We start from the raw sequence: 16,215 nt of genomic DNA, 5'->3' as shown, positions 1-16,215 counted from the left end.
ACAGGCGAGTATCAATAAGTGACCACACTAGACGTTCGCCTTTTGTATCTCTTTCCTTGTTAGAAAGGTATAACGTTGTGGAGATAGGAACATGTACGACCATCCGGGACCTACTCTGCCATGTTTGGCTGAGTAACGCTACGTTGAACACGGTCTTTTGTGCCTATGTAAATTATCCTCTGACAGGTATTGTGTTGAGAAATGACCTCACGACTTTCACGTGCTTGGAATTGTACCATTGACATTTATCAAATTTTGACGTTCGGACAACGATCGGATCTTTCTATATATGCAGATCATATTCGTTAGCCTGATATCTGGCCTTTAAACTTACCAATATTCTTCAGAAACTTGCTCATACTTCTTTACGGTATGAAATAGACGACATTTGTGTGATATTGGCAATGTCAAAGGTTACGATAATCTGGACTATTCTACTTTACGGGGGAGTCCGAAAATTAACTTTGGCAGGGGCTGAAATGCATTTTTTACTAGCGCAATCTCTGTTTGTAACTAAAGCATTTGGAGTTCCAAGACAATCCAGCGTGTATTTTTATTCCAACGGGCGGCCGGCCGGTCGGACATGCGTGAGTTATTCTCGTTTTATACAGGTGTTTTACGTTTCATGTTAATTTACTATTCCTAGTCCACTACTCCGTCATTTATCCACCCCACAAGTAAAATGGACATGACGACCCCGGGATGTGGCGAGGTCAGATGCGGTTGCATGATGGTATAATTGAAGACCGAATTAAAAAGACTAGTTTGCGTCTGACGTCAGGGCAAAGGCGCGACGTGATTGGTTACTGACCTGCGCAGTACGGCATTTTTGGTCTGGTTGACAGTCTTTTCAATTCGGTCTTCAATTATAGGGAAGATTTCGCATCAGGTCAAGAGGTCAAATGATGCCAATGATGTAAATAACGGAAGAACCGAACAATTCCCTCCAAGTAAATGCAAGCGTTTTCACGGCAAATCAACAGGGATCGTCGAATTGAAGGTAACACAAATGGGTACAATATGATGGTCAATATTGAGGTTCATTTAAATAGGTAGGGAAAGTGTGCATAAATATGAAAAATATGTTTTTTCAAATGGAATTTTACAGCTCTTGCGGTGACCCACGAACACAATGAAAAGGTCAATTTTCATCATTTATTTGTTCTGTTGCGTTCAACCATCTCCAACAATTTTTTCAATGTAAGTGCCTCTGGCCCTAGTGGAAGTAAAAACGGATACTATGGCCAGAGTTCTAGGGCTAGACCACACTACAGTCATGTGTAAGGGCAGTCATGTGTAAAGTGGTACCATTATACCAAGGGGTGACACTAAATTCACGGTTGTTCTATTAGCAACGCAAAATCTATGAAAAATTCAGCTGGTTTACTAGCTAGAAAGTGAGGCCAGTTATCGATCCGTTATAGCTCGTTATGAATAATTCATGTTCGACCCCTTGGATCATGTTAATTGAGTTTGGCAAATAACAACGTTGTTAGTTTTGCGAACTTTGCCTGTTCAATGAGCGCGCCCCCAATACATCTGGGCACAAAACAGGCGAAAACGATCCAGTTTAATGAAATGGCGGACGGGTATTCCCATCAGGCACCAGTGATATGTTTTTCAAAGAAAGTCTACTAATTTGATATGAAATGACATTTTGCAATAGCAAAGTCAAAATTAGGACTTGCTGTCAATAATATGAAGGAAATATGTGACAGGCAAGGTGGGAAATACAAGTAGTATTTAAGTTATAATAACCTTTGATACCCGACCTGACCTTCCATCATGGCGCCTTATTCGTCTTTATGTATTTCTATTATGCTCTCAAGTAAAATAAAATACCACTCTGCTCTGAGCAGACAATGTTACTTGGCTCCCAGCATGAATTATTGATTTTATACGGAAGTAAAGAAATGCACAGTGTATGTGCATGATGTGCAAGCATACTCCAAATATTTACGGTAAATCTGAATAGTGGTCACATGTTAACATATCATGTGCTCGGGAAATCACGTGGCAACATTTTAAGATTTCAGGCTTGTTTACTAGTTAATTGCCATTTGTACTCTTTATTATTTATCTTTGTTAATTAACATATATTTTAAATGCTGATAAATCGTGGTTGGCTACCCATGATATCTGTTAAATTCAATGTTTTATGAATATAATTCTACCACGCAGAGGGGGTCACGCAGCAGAATTTCACATCACCTGACTTAGCTACATTTCGAAGCTCTGCTCTTCAAATTCATGTAAATTTCAAAGTTTATACATTTAATATATTTAATATGATACTAATTTTTGTTATAACCAACTGGTACACGAAATATACTAGCTTATTACCTATACAGAAAGGTGATTATCAGCCTTCACTCAGCAAATTGACATGCCCGGCATATGCAGCCATTCTCCGTCTGGATAACATGACGTCGCCCTCAATACGTCTGGGCGCAAATTTAAATAACAATACGCTATTTACATATCAATGCGGCCTCATGCTAATTAAAGCTGCCCATCCAGGAGTTCATCTATGATTATACTCACGTATCCCAAATGTGTGCTTGTGTGGGTCTGAATTCTGTAAGGAGGCTTTAGCTGTCGATGCAATAATCTTTACCACCCACCTGACGTTAGGCGTTTCATTTAAATAAATTGAATGCTCTTGCTGATCGATATCATTAGAATGTATGAAGGCTGCCATGTCCAGTCCATATATCTATATTACACTATAATGGTAATCGCTATACGTATACATTTAAGTATAAGTATAGGCCTATGAAGGTTGTTTTAAAGAAAGTTCCATTTAATTTGATTTTAAGAAGGAGATTGGTATAGAAATAGTGGCGTACCCAAAGAGGAGAGGGGTTGGGGAGGGCAGATTCACCTCTGTGAGAAGTCTTGGGAGGGAGGAGGGAGGAAGAGGGGGGGAGGGGATATGGAGAATGAGAGAGGGCTGGAGGAAGGAGAAATAAAAGATATAATAAAGACAAGTAGATAAATAGAAATATAAGGAACATGATGGGAATGAGAGAGGGAGGGTGAGAGGGGACAATGAGAGCGAGGGAGTGATAAAGTGTAGGCCTAGGAAAGAATAAGTACAGAGAAGGGAAAAGAAAGGAATTAGGCCTATATAATAACTAAACACATAACAACACTGGGCAGCCATTCGATGATGTCAATGCCTTTATTCGTTACGTAATTAAAACGCCCAGTCAGATGTATTTCACACCTACCAAACACAACTCACCCAATTTCGCAAACTGGACGTTGAATGTACACTCTCATGAATATTGATTGGCAACATTTTCCAATATGTCAGCGCTCTAATCGAAAACAATAGAACAATAGACCCTGCAGAGCGTTGGTATTAAATAGCTACGTCCCGGGAGCTACGTATACATGTAACATATAATAAGTATACCGGTATAGGCCTATATAAAAGTTGTTTTACAAATTGAGATTTTATTTTATTTTAAGAAGGAGAATGTCATAATTGTTGAAGGAGGGGATATGAAGAATGAGAGAGGACTGGAGGAAGAGAGAAAGAGGAAGAAATAAAGAGAAATAAATCAATAGACGTAAATAAATAGAAAGGTAAGGAAAATGATAGGAAGGAGAGGGGCCAAAACGTAAGAGGGGATGGAGAAGGGAAGGGAGATAAGAAGAGGGAGTGATACTTTAGCAAGTACAGAGAAAGGAAAAGAAATGAATGACAAATAAATGTAGGCCTTATAATAATTATTATAGAAACTAAACACAGCCCCCCCCCCCTCCGCCCACACACCCCCACACACACACACCCCCCGGCCTAACACTAACAGCACTATAGGCAGCCATTCGATGATGCCAATTCCTTTATGCGTTACGTATTTAAAACGCCCAGTCAGACGTATTTTACACCTGCCAAGCACAAGTCATCCAATTTCGAAAATTGGACGTTGAATGTACACTCTCATGAATATTGATTGGCATCATTTTCCAATATGTCAGCGCTCAAATCGGACACAATAGAACAATAGACCATTCAGTGCGTTGGTATTATCTACTGACCAAGTCCTAAGAACTCAATGAAATGGATGCTATAACGTACCCAATCAAGCGAACATATCAAGGTCATATCAGGGCGTTATACAAAGAATGGTCAAAGGTCAACGTTTCCAAAGAAGTATAGTCACAGAGCATACCTTGAGAGGACACTTGGCTCATTTGCATGGCAGTCGGACTCTCCATTGTATTTGTTCATTTGTGTATGGGGAGCAATGGTGACCCTTCATTGTATTTGTTCATTTGTGTAGGGAGAGCCATTCTTGGAGCCCATGGGACTCAGGCTAGGTCCTCAGGCACACCACTCCACGCCATACATAAATTCTGCCAGTCACATTTCCCCAATATGACATTTTTTTAAAGTAAAATTTTAATTTTAATTTTACTTAATTAAAGTTTGGCGGAGGCGGTGTTCGAACTCACGTCGGTGGACTGCTTTGGACACACTAGGAACCCAGCGCCTTAGACCACTCGGCCACTTGTCTTGTTGGAATTCATTTGAAACTTATTTGAAGATATAATCGCAACCTCAACATAGGCCTACCACGTGACAAGCAAAGGCAGAAAACGTACCATATTTTGGAATTTTATTTGCCTAAAAACATTTATGTGTATTATTAGCGCTCAATTATTGTTAACTGCGTGTTTTATACCAAAAAAATCCAACGATAAACATTATATCGATTTTGACACGTGCTTGTGTCTCAGTACATTTCCATAGTCAGTAAAATACTATAGAGGAAAACCTATCATTTTCTTGTATACACGTTCGATGTTTTGATCGAGTATGTGAATATTCGACATTAGACCCAAAATGTTTTTTCAGGAATTAAAACATTAGATTACCATAAAAACGAAACAGTAATCTTTGGTTGGGTCTAACGTAATATTCACATTCAACGTTTTTTCTATCCTTATTCTTGCTCAATTAAAAACATATTTTGGCGTATATAAAATTGAAATAAAATTCTCTGCTTCTTAAACGACATCAAATGTGCCACAATTGGGTATCACGAATCGTTATATATGATGTGCAGTTGATATTCATATTTTCTTTTATACAGAGGATGCTTCAGTTTTGACAGGAAAATATTTTCTTGAAAACCCTCTCACTCGGTTATTTTAAAAAGGTAACCACGCTTCCCTAGAATGTGCAATAAATTAGCATTAAAATTTATCTTATTCTAACAGCAAGCGTTTCTAGAATGTATTATGGCGAAATGTGGTGTAGTCCTCAGGTAGAGTCAGACGCTGTATATACTAGAAACGCATATTCTTAATTGTTAGCATTAAATTTGTATTGCCCGGCAGCGCGCGCAATGGAAAAACCTGAATTTGTTACATAAAAAGAAATGAAAATTAAAAAAAGTCGGGTTCCACCTGAGTACATATTAAATGGGTGTAGAAATTGTTCTGAAAATATTAATTAATTTAGACAAACATACGGGATATAATGAACCTTTGACATGACGCCATGATGACATGATTTTATTAGTCGTTTTATATCACCTATACCGTGTGTCATAATACCAATATTTTGTAAAGTATAAGAACTAATATTTTGCATCATAAATGCGCAGTCCATATGTACAAACGAATACTAATCTTCAAGATATTAAGCTTTAGAAGACTTCAAAATAACATGTCACTAAGCAGGTCATAGGTGCTGGCCTTGTCCTATTGTACTTGTTCATTTGTGTATGGAGAGCTCACTGACCTGTATAGAGGTCAATGGGAGCTAGCTTCTTGACGGGGCACTATCGGTTTCAGGGCGTAGTTCATTGAACTCAACTCAACGGGCTGTTATTTGAAGTGCTTTTATGTTATTGCAAAACGGATCGCGGCGAAAGCTAATAAATAATTCATACCAGGGTTTAATTGATCTGGGATGCGGACATCATCATTATTCGCAAACCACCGGGATTCGATATAGGTTTGCGTTGTAAAATGAAAATGTGAATAAGAGTGTCATCCCCTGGTATAGTAATAGATGTAGACACAAGCTTTCGTGCGGGAAACATAAACACATAGTCGTCAGTCGTGTGGTTTTTATGAGATTTGATACGGCGCTGAAGTCTATGGCTGTCCCAAAATCAGTACCAGACCCGGTTACCAGACGGCAATGTGTGTGTTGTTACAAGGAATACAAACTCATTTTATCAATAAGTGAACCACATAGAGGAATACGACATCTATCGTGAGCCAATCTGCATTCTGTTGCCTGCAAAAGCCGACGATCAGGTAAAAATTCTAAAAGCAGCGTGACTAGATATTTGCGTTAATTTCAAGATACGTGTAAAACGCATTGAAAACGCCAAATTGCAGTCATAAAACATATAATATTAGTAAATCACCCAATCGAATGTTAACATAGGTATGTGGAAAAGAACTGCAATAACAATAACAAACTATATGCCCAAAGAGTTGTCTTTGGCATGTCGCTTTTTTGAAATATCACCAAAAATATCAAATTTGGGAAAAACGCCCCAAAATTTAAAACAAACAAGAACCTTCCAAAATAAATATATTTTAGCACTCGGCGGCCCAGTCACTACCTGCCGCTGTGATTTGGGGTAACTCATTGCTTCCCCTCTCCAGATACCGGTACTTCAAGGTCGTTCATACCCCAGCCCTTAAGAAATCCATTTGATTTTATTGAACAGGCCTATATAACCATGATAACAACATAATAGCTTCGAAGTAGTCAAGATAGACCTATATACCTGGCAGCAATGACACGTTGTTACGGGTAATCGATCAGCAACTCTATTGAATTTATTTAAATGAGGCGCCTGTCAATAAGTGATCAAACGAGAGTCACGTGAAAGCGCCTACTCGGACGAGAGGTACCTTTTGTTATAATACCACTCAAGGGTGTGCTCGAGTTGTCGCACACACACAAAAGCACAATCTAAGTCGATATAGAATTATTTACCACCCATCTTAACTTAGGCGCCTCATTTAAATAAATTCAATAGAGTTGCTGATCGATTACCCGTAACAACGTGTCATTGAGCGTGTTTATAGTGAATATACCGCATTTTGAGTATACCGTACACGATAATCCTTGTATATATACCGATACCCTTGCTGTTTATAGTGAGACACAGTTACCGCACAAATTATATACCAACTAACATTATCGTACATTTGCAATGACCCCGAGGTCACACGGGGAATGTGTAAATATTGTGGCGCGAGCTAGAAACAGCCCATTCAACAATATGATCATGGCCATGATGGCGGTGAACATGTAGCTTCTGTTTTGATAACTCTTGGGGGTGAGAATCGTTCCAAATGTCCTGCGCGCATCCTACGCATCATGAAGAAGCTCCTACTTCCGGTAATACCGCACACAATTTATACTGGTGTGTTTATAGTGCAAATATCTCGCGACAATATCCTTCGGTTAAGAAGGATATCGATGTACCGTACATACATATACTGCTGACCCATTCCATGTCAACTCCGGGGATGTGCACCGCAGCACCTCTTCATTTTTTTCTTTTTCTGTGTGGTGGTAGATATTGATGAGAAAGTACCATCCCGAAAATTTGAGCTTCATACTCCATTCCGTTTTCCCGTGGCATCAATTTGAAATTTAGGGGGGTCAGTGTAAAAATGTGTCAAAACGCGAAAGCCGACGTTTGGAGGTCCATAAATGTATAAAGGGAACCCTCTACAACTTTAAAAAGTATGTATCTTGGGGTACTTATTTGTGTAGAATTCAAATCTGGCATCAGAAAACTTGTAACTCCTTTACTTTAAAAGATATATGGCCCTGAAAATGCAACTTCGTCCAGGACCAACTTTGGGGGGGTCAGAACTCCAAAAGTAAAAATAATTTTATTGTCCATTTTTTTGCCAGTCAGAGCCCTTTGGTAGGACATTACTCTTATCCAATATTGAGCCTATTCGAATAATTTTAGCTGAGATATTACCCATGCAAACCCCAATTGTACATTTTTTGTACATTTTGACCCCCCTGAAAACCAATGTCAGACATTTTGCCCCACCATCAACTTCAGGTATGTTGAAGATATGTCCTTGGACATCATTTCTGAGAGATGTTGGCTTTGGGACTCGATGGCTTCAACACATCACTTAGGTTTGCCTAGTCCATAGAGTTGATTTCGCATGTATAATGACCTATGTACAACTCTATGGAGAATATGACCTTATAGCCTTTTTTAATCACTTTTCCTAACAACACATTATAGATGATACATACATGCTGTAGTATTAAATTGTCTATGTGGACATGTTCAACAGAATAAATTATGGTTTGTTATGAAACACACATCTCAGTTACTAGGATACAGTATAAACAAAAAATATATAGGGCTAAAATGACTTACTAAAATGGTTTAAAAACACTTTGTATGTAGATTTAAGTTCATGACATGAGATGATGAACATATTAATGTACTTTATAAATTTGCAAGAGAAAAAAGAAGAGGGGTACTGATGAAAATCAGGGTATTATTCCCCCTTAAATGATTTGCAATTGCTTGGAAATAACAATGTGACATTCGTAATTTTGACTTTTTTTCCATAAAATACAATGTCTGAAATTTTATGGAAAGCCACATTAATTTGAAGCTTTTATCAACACAGATAAATGAGTAGCTTTATCTCTTTATCTAACTCCAGACATTCAAAAATGGATACAAGGAAAAAATGGAAAAGGAGTCAATACAATTGCTGGACTGTTGTGTTTGTAGTTTAAAACAATAGGGTATTTGAGAAAATAATATATTATAAATTGATTATTTATATCATGTATGTGAAAAGAAATAAGATCGACATCCATTAGGTTCGCTAATCCCAAGAGTTTGCTTGTACCCTAACCCTAACCCTAACCCCAAAAACTCGAAATCTTACCCTTACCTTAACCCTGCCCCTACTCTAACTTTCAGACAGGCGAACCCTTTTTGTGTTTCGGACTAGCAAAGCTTATTTTCGGTATTAGCTTAAAAACCAAAAGTTACTCTAAAAGTTGTTTTATTTGAGAAATTTGGCCAAGTCTTTAAACTCAAACTGTATCACATGCAAGGTTGTAATTTTATTACATGATTTATTTTCTTTGTGCGTCAGCAGGGTGCAATTATGCGCACCGTAAATCGCTATCATCTAGAAAAAACAGATCGTTGTTAATATAACATTGTAGCCATGTACGTATGCATACTTTAGTATATGCAAATGCCGCAGAGCATACAAAAATAAATCACTCGTGATTCGTTTTAGAAATATTGATACATGGCTAGTGTTTCATTTTCATGTGTCAACCAAAGGTGACAACCGTTAACCCGCCCGCCCATTGCCCAAAAATGCCCACCGGTAAATGATAAAATGGGTACCATGTACTTAAAAAAAAATGATTATATCTCTTGAAATCAACTGTTCCTATTTGCTTTTGAAAATGATGTATTTGCTCATTCCAAGTTTTTGAGCATACAGAAATACCCGAATTAAGGGCTGGGGTATGAACGTTTGGACAGTATTTATTTTGGGACATTAGAGCACATCAGACATATCGAATTGCATTCTGAATACGAAGAATGTCATTCTGATATCAAATAATTTTGATTTTTGAAATTCGCAATTCAATACACATTTATGGCAAATCATTAAAAATTGATATTTTGATATTTAACTGTACTGGAAGTAAACTTTACACATCTGATGATTTATACTTAAAGTGTATGTAGGTGGGATGAAAAGCCGACGATCAATTGAAAATTTTGACCTTTCGTATTGAAGATATGGATTTTTTTTCCAAAAATTAGGTCTTTTGGGAAAAAATCCATATCTTCAATATGAAAGGTAAAATTTTCAATTGACCGTCGGCTTTTCCTCCCTGCTACCTACACTTTAAGAATATATCATTTGATTTATATAATTTACTTCGAGGACTGTTATATATATCAAAAATTTGAAAAATATCAAATTTTTATAATTTGTCATAAAATTTGTATTATATTGTGATTTTCAAAAATGAAAATTATTTGATATCAGAAAGACATGCTTCGTATTCAGAATGCAATTCGATAGGTCTGAGGTGCTCTCATGTCCCATAAAAAATACTGTCGAAACGCAATAAACGCTCATTTTAGATCCCTTAAGATATTAAGATAATAATAACCGTTAATTAATCTACACAGTCCTTACGACTGTGATTCCACCTTTGTCTCTATAGTTTCGTGCAACCTTATGCATTAACTTTAATTAGAATTGGCAAAATAAATATTATAGTCGGGAAACATGACTTCCAAACAGCCCTTACTCGATGTGAGTTTCCTTATTTGTTAATATTTCTTTACAGTAGTCGAACGATCCACACACGAGACTATTTTACACATTAATACAAAGTTGCTACGTTACTACTTCAGAAATTGTTCATTTTTTATTGTGAGCGTTACATATAGTGCCATTGTTCTCTTAGAATAAGAAGCTGTTAGAAAAACCAACTTTCTGCTCTCACTCCATTGTTAGAGAATATGTGTGACATATATCTCAAGCTTCAAGTCTAGTCACTTAACAAGGAAAATAAACTCCAATATTGCAGCTGCAACTAAAGCTACAACTTCGTCTTACTGTATGTGATAACAATTATCAGAGTCAAAAAAGTAGGATGAGCACAAATAATAAATCTGTCGTCAATATGGTTTTTAGTTATGTTAGTTAATGCTTTTAAAAACACCCTTTTACCAAATTTACCAACGTTCGTTCTCAAAAAGCGTTATCAATCCAAATCATTATCAAGGTTACAATGTTGTTATTATGCTGAAGTCACTATTACCTATATCGATTGAAATGAATTGGAATATTGGGGTTAGGTACAATCAAGTCAAAACCATCAAACTAAAACTTTTTCTTCTTCCAAACTAAAAATAGTAGTGATAATTCGTAAAAGATTTATGTTAAAAGTGAAACGTAAACGTATGCATTATTGTTCGTGCCAGCTGCTACATGAATGTGTATCATAACATTGTGGTTTCTGCTCTTTTTGTTAGAGGATATGTGTGACATATATCTCAAGCTTCAAGTCTATAGTCGCTTAAGGGTAGACGAGGTATTGTTGGTCGAAGCAACCTAAAAATCGATTTTCATTATCTAGATCAATATATTATTGAAAATTAACACCTTGATGTTTTGCAAAAGTTCATTCTACAAATCGTATACTCTGCAAACTTGCTTAATTTATTGTTGTTAATTAGTTATGTACGTTTTACAAAAGTGTTGTTGTTTCAGCCCTCTTCACAACGTAACTCAAGAACCGCAGCACCTATAAAATTATATCTGTGATATTTTAATTCTTCTAAACGCTCGATATGAATTGAGCAATGCAATTTTTGCCAAAGCTCACTACCATTCGTAAGATGCTGTGAACTACCAAATCACAACAGTTTAAAATAATAATAACCTTAACATGGAAAATAAACTCCAATTTTGTTGCAGCAACTAATGCTGGTTTCATACTTTCCTGCCGCTTGCCGCTATGCCGATCTGAAGATGATTTTACTTCACTGCGCAGTTGCACCAGAAACGCTATTGGTGACCAGCGGCAAGCCGATATATCGATCACCCCACCGCTTTGCTGCGGCGGCAGCACCGCTGGTAGTTGAATTCAAATCAACTCAGAGCGGTGCCCCCCTGACGTATGAGAACAAAATACGATTCTGGAGCGGTGCTGAGCAGAGGATGATTTAAGGAAGCCCCATCATGCACTGTAAAAGTGTTATCACTAGAGTTTCAACTGCCACTTTACTTTTCAAATCCCATTGAACTCTGTGCAAAAGATGTTGTTTTAGAATTGCCCGTGTGTCGTCATTACTTGGTCGATTTCAGATCTAAAGTGATGTATTCATGAAGGATAATTCACACCTTCTGTAGATAACATAAAATGTGAAATCGACCAACTTTATGAAGGTGTTTTTATTGTAAATATATCTGTCCAAATTCAAATTTAACCATGCACGTGTGTATGCAGTGGGCGGGTAGTGGTGTCATGTTCACTCACACAGCTGTGCTAACCGCAAGACTTGCTGGGAAGTGCTTAAATCATCCTCTGGGTGCTGAGTGGCAAGAGTGGCTTTCAGAGTCATGCCGCTGTCGCTCAGCGGTATGCCGCTCCGCTTGCAGACAAGTGCAAGCGGCATGATGAAGCGTCACGCCGCTCAGCGGCAGAAAGTATGAAACCAGCATTAAGCTACAACTTCGTCTTACTGCATGTGATAACAATATTAGAGTCAAAAAGTAGGATGAGCACAAATAACATATCTGTCGTCAATATGGTTTTTAGTTATGTTAGTTGCTTTTGCAAACACCCTTTTGCACTCGTATTTACCAATCGTTCGTTCTCAAAATGCGTTAACAATCCAAATCACTATTATATTATCTAGGTTACAATGTTGTTACTATGCTGAAGTCGCTATTAACTATATAGGCCTATATCGATAGAAATGAATCGGAGAAATGGGAATAGGTACAATCAAGTTATAAACCATCAAAATAAAACTTTTTCTTCTTCCTCACTAAAAATAATAGCGACAATTCGTAAAAGTTTATTTATTTATGTTAAAAGTGAAACGTAAACGTATGCAATTGTTCGTGCCAGTTGCTACATGAATGTGTATCATAACAGTGTGCTGAGTATGAGTGCTAGCTTAATCATTTATATAGCGCTAAACTGAACTATTGAAGAAAAAATGAAAACCTAAATGCAAAAGCTCCAAGTTTGGGAAACTTCATTTAATTGAGAAGATATTGTAATAAAAAACAAGCCACCAAAGGAGGTGGGGGTGGGGGGGGGACATCCACGTTTGTTGACATCAAAACCGTTTGGGTTCTAAAAACCAAAACATAACAAAACAAAAACTAAAACAAAATAGGTCTACATTTTGGAAATTAAAATCAAAATCTGGCCATTAATTACAGCTGCCCACCCAGAAAATTATTTTGTTTAAGTTTTGGGCAAGAAAAAGTGTAATTGTTCACCCAGTAAATTATTATTAACCTTCCTGCCCGGCCTTTACACCCGCCGCTATTTACGGCACTAACCCCCTCCAATACACCAACACCCCACAATTATATCCCCACAGACATCTGACACGGCAACATTCATTTATCCTCTTTTCCTTTTCTACCTTAGTTTTTTCACCAAATTGTATCATCTGCTGTACAATAAAGCAGTTTTACAAGTAACGGATTGAATTAAAATTATTGAGACAAATTTTAACAAAAATTAGTTCAATTTTAACTGTTGATATTTTGGATATGGGTTTTGAACCAACATTGGGCAAAGGTAATTTTGCACACCTTGCTATCTATGTAGGCTACTCATTAGAGAATGAATTTGGAGAAAACCTTCTGATAATTGCGAACACTCGCTGAGCAGCAAGACCTTCCTTCTAAGCTTTTAATCCGATAAGCAGATTATCTATTTGTTTTCATGAATTGGAAGACATTCTTTGATGTATTACTGAGCTCAATCATCTGAAATTACTGGAGCATGAGCCACCCAAGCTGGTGGCTCAGCATAGTATTTTATTAACAGAAGGTTTTCTCCAAATTCATTTCCTAATGTAAAGATACACTCTAAATTTTACAACGGTTAATGTAGCTGTGAACAAATAGCTGAACCGTTTGTTGCACTCTCTTGATGCTGCGTACTTTGAATAAACATGTGTACATGCAGTGCTTATTATGATATAATTACTATTAAATGGCCACATGTGTCTTTTGGTAAAGGGCTCGTGATTGTTAGAAGACAATACAAATTTCACCATGTATTTTCGGGACAAAGTGCACATAGTTGTCCCGATAGTATGCATTTGTATTTTCGGGACAATTATGTGTTAGTGCAGTATAAATAGCCAAGAAACTATTTTACCAATTACGAGTCTTTTTCCAAAAGACCTATGGCTGCTTTATTGGACTTATATTGAAATATAGACACTATATGTCTACGTAGCATCAAGACAGTGCAACAATCGGTTCAACCATTTATCACAACTACATTATCCGTTGCAAAATTTAGAGTGTAGTTTACAGGTACACTTTGCTATCTATTGAAGATAATGTCATAGAATAAGTTTGCTATGTACTGAAGAGTGTTACAGGCACACCAAGGTAGCGCCACAGATTCAGCTCTCTATCTACTAAAGACAGCTTTACAAACAAACATTGTAAACATCTACTGAAGATAGTTTTACAGACACACCTCGATATCTACTGAAGAAAGTGTTACAGGCACACCTTACTTTCTTCTGAAGACAGTTTTATACGTACACATTGCTATCCACTGAAGAGTGCTACATGCATATCGTGCTATCTACTGAAGATAGTGTTACAGACCGACCTTGATGTGTACTGAATACAATGCTACAGATTACGTTTGCCATCTATTGAAGAGTGTTACAGGCACACCTTGCTGTCTTCTGAAGACATTTCTACAGGGACACTTTGCTATCTATTGAAGATAGTGTTACAGATCTACCTTGCTATCTATTGAAGGTAGTATTACATATTCAGTTTGCTTTCTACTGAAGAGTTACAGGTACACCTTGCAATTTACCTAGGGCAGTATCAGAGGTTCAGATTGCTATCTACTAAAGATAGTTTTACAGGCAAACCTTGCTATGAAGATAGTTTTACAGGCACACATTGCTGTATTCTGAAGACAGTTTTACAGGCACATCTTGCTATCTACTGCGGATAGTGTTACAGACACACCTTGTTATGTATGGAAGGTAGAGCTACATGCACACCTTGCTATCTATTGATGATAGTGTTACAAGTTTAGCTTACTATCTTCTGAAGATAGTGTTTCAGCCAGTGTTTCAGAGAGAGATAAAAAAATCGGTCTGTATCACTATATTCAGTATAGTAGCAAGATTTGCCTGCAACACTATCTTCAGTAGATAGCAAGGCATGCATGTAACATGTATAAACCTTTCACCATCTTGATTGATTCTATTTGATCGATTGATATTATTTTATTGCAAATTCGTGGCCCGTGGGCCAAATTACATAAAATAAATTACAATATAAAAATACACATAAAAACAATCAGAATTAAATATTTAAGCAAAAATTGCACATGATTATTATTATAATTATTATTATTATTATTATTAACGGCATTTATAAAGCGCCTTTACAAAAGGACAAAGCGCTGTACAAAACAAAACAACCTTAAGAAATACAAAAAACATTTTTAAAACAATCAAAACCTTAAAACATAGCATAATTAAAGAAGCAGTTAAAAACATGATACATGTACAAGTAATGATTACCATCCTAAAATAAATACCAAAATGAAAACATAAACCTTATATAATGTACAGAAGTAAAAAACTATTATCAAACATAACTGATATACGATAAAAACCATTTCTAAAAATTTGGCAAAAGCACAATAAAATATCAGCAAGGAGTTGGTGAATTACTTAGATGGATATTAGTAAGTTTTGAGTTGTTTTTTTAAAAGCATACACAGAGTTACATTTGCGCAATGATGTTGGGATAGAGTTCCATAGTCTGGGTGCAGCTACCCGAAAAGCATTGTCGCCATAGGTGCGACGGGTGCGCTGAACTTGGAGGAGGTGCTTATTTTCAGACCGGAGATTTGTTCTGATAGGTGAGTAATATGCGAGAGTGTTAGTGAGGTATGAAGGGCCGAGTCCATTGAGGCACTTAAAAGTGAGTACCAACACCTTGTAAACAACTCGTTTCTCAACGGGAAGCCAATGGAGTCTGTCTAAGAGAGGTGCTGAAGGATGGTATCTATCAGTCCTGAAGACAATTCTCGCAGCACGATTTTGAAGTTGCTGAAGCTTTTTCCTGTCCTTCGAAGAAATACCGAACATAAGAGAATTTGCGTAATCGAGTCTAGACAAAATAAGTGTGCGTACAAGGTGGTGACAGCTGTCAATGGTGATGAAGCGGCGAATACGGTACACATTCCTGAGATGGAAATTCACAGATTTAATGGTAGCTTTACATGGTCCGTCATAGACATGGTGGCGTCAAACGTGACACCTAGGTTTTTGATTTTGTCAGAGCGTAATATACGGGTATCACCAATTTCCAAATAGATGTCTTCAACTAACTTCATGTTATATGGCGACGCCGCGATAAAAAAATTCCGATTTATCATCATTAAGT

Source organism: Amphiura filiformis, chromosome 8 (genome assembly GCF_039555335.1).
Source record: "Amphiura filiformis chromosome 8, Afil_fr2py, whole genome shotgun sequence".
Lineage (NCBI taxonomy): Eukaryota > Metazoa > Echinodermata > Ophiuroidea > Amphilepidida > Amphiuridae > Amphiura > Amphiura filiformis.
Note: the sequence above shows the minus strand (reverse complement) of the source record.